Source organism: Salmo salar, chromosome ssa25 (assembly GCF_905237065.1).
Source record: "Salmo salar chromosome ssa25, Ssal_v3.1, whole genome shotgun sequence".
Taxonomy (NCBI): Eukaryota; Metazoa; Chordata; class Actinopteri; order Salmoniformes; family Salmonidae; genus Salmo; species Salmo salar.
Genome location: NC_059466.1, coordinates 3,905,065 through 3,906,985, shown reverse-complemented (window position 1 = coordinate 3,906,985; position 1,921 = coordinate 3,905,065). Strand labels below are relative to the sequence as shown.

Sequence of the window (1,921 nt, the reverse complement as noted above, 5' to 3'; positions counted from 1 at the left end):
GGAAAACTGAAAAGTACCGATTACTGAAAACAACAAAATTTCCTCCCTCCTGCCTTCCTTCGACCTTTTGGCTCAGCGGGCTTTGGGGCACCTCGGTACCAAGCTTGATCTGAGCCAAAAGGCCGAGAAGCGATAACCCACAAATTGACCCCTGCACCCGCCGGCCCCGGGGCCTCGGCAGACCTCATCGGTTTGGCAAAAGTTGGCTCCTCCTCACCCAACGCTTCCCTGGTGACAGGCGGGTGTGTTTTTTAAAAAGTCGCTAATGCGTCGTTAGGTCACTAGCTCTTTAATCCTAGTGCGACTATTTGTTCAATGCCCGGCAAATACACCAGTCATCGTCGGGCTTGAACTCAATTGCCCGAGCGACTACTTTGAGTGGAAAAAATACGCCGGTCGGTCAGCCGGCTTCAAGTCAAACGCCTGAGCAAAAGTCTCGGCGTCATCTCTGTCAATTTCTCTTGAAACAAGATACCGGGCTCTGCCAGAAACAAAGCCCTTCCAAAAATACGTTGAACTCGTAAGTGTTCCTCTCCACGGAAGTCTTTAGTAAAAGGCGAAAGGCTTGTGCGTAATGAAGAGAAACCAGAGTCGTATGGAAGTCAGAGGTCGGGGCCCGAGACACACACGGTGCACTCTAGGCCGGGTCCCCGCGGGTGGTCCCCGAACCCACTCTTCCAAGTTTTTGAGGGCTGTGGGTAAAAAGTCACAGACAGACAGACAGACAGACAGACAGACAGATAGACAATCCTGGTGAAGTGATTGTATTTTTGGGGGGGCTCAAAACACACACACACACAATCCTGGTGAAGTGATTGTATTTTTTGGGGGGGCTCAAAACACACACACACACACACACACACACACACACACACACACACACACACACACACACACACACACACACACACACAATCCTGGTGAAGTGATTGTATTTTTGGGGGGCTCAAAAACACACACACACACAATCCTGGTGAAGTGATTGTATTTTTTGGGGGGCTCAAAACACACACACACACACACTCCTGGCCAATGTATTTTTTTGTTTTTTGTTTTTTTAAAAGTAAAATGGCGGGAAAACGGGGGACCCCCATGAAGGGGGCTTCGCACTTGTTTCAGTTTGGATGATTCTTCTTTTTTCATTCCTTCTCTTCTTCTGCTAGCTGTTTTACATAGCTTGGTGTATTTCTTTTTCCTTGACAATGGGAGAAAAGTGTTGCACCGTTCCGGAGGTACTGCAATACCGGGTCGATGCGTGGAGCGGACGGAGCAAGCCCCATTTCCGACTCCCTGTTCGAAAAATCCATTTAATATGTAGTCCCCCGATGGGGGACGTATCAGATATTAAACTGATAAGAACAGATTTTTTTTTTTTTTTATATAAAATATATTTATTACGTTCAATGCCTTTCAATACAAAACCATTTATCAATCAAAAATCATATCTAGGCATTTTTAAACTATAACACAAACACTAAACCCCAAAACAAAGACTCGTCTTCCCTTCCCACCTACAAACCAAAACCCATACCCACATCAAATACCCAAAGAAACTCACCCTATACTCCCGACCGACGGGGACGCCTCCTCCACTCCTGACGCTCCTCCGTCGGCCACCATCCCCTCTCCCCTGGAAACACCACCAATACCCGGCACACCCACACTCTGTGTCTTGTGCCCCCCACTCAAATCCACCACCCCCTCCTCCGGGCTCCGGCTCGAGCACCCCATGTCCCCAAACAGGAAACTTTCTCCTTCCTCCATTCCCCATTCCTTGGCCATGCCTGGTAGGTCCAGCTCTGCCAGGGGTGTAAACGAACATGAAGGAGAGGGAGCCCACGAGGGCCCTAAAACCTCTCCCCCCTGCTCCCCCACACCCCCTTTTTTACCACCCTTCCTCCTCCTACTGTCCGGTCGCTCC

General features: G+C 49.3%; 1 non-coding gene and 1 pseudogene across 1 annotated transcript; both read right to left on the bottom strand.

Annotated features, from left to right (window-relative positions):
* Positions 1–477: 477 nt before the first annotated feature.
* Positions 478–594, bottom strand: LOC123730605 (U5 spliceosomal RNA). Its single transcript, XR_006762040.1, has one exon. It is a non-coding gene; the product is annotated as a U5 spliceosomal RNA (small nuclear RNA).
* Positions 595–1,211: 617 nt separating this feature from the next.
* LOC123730581 (uncharacterized) lies at positions 1,212–1,391 on the bottom strand (annotated as a pseudogene).
* Positions 1,392–1,921: the final 530 nt, after the last annotated feature.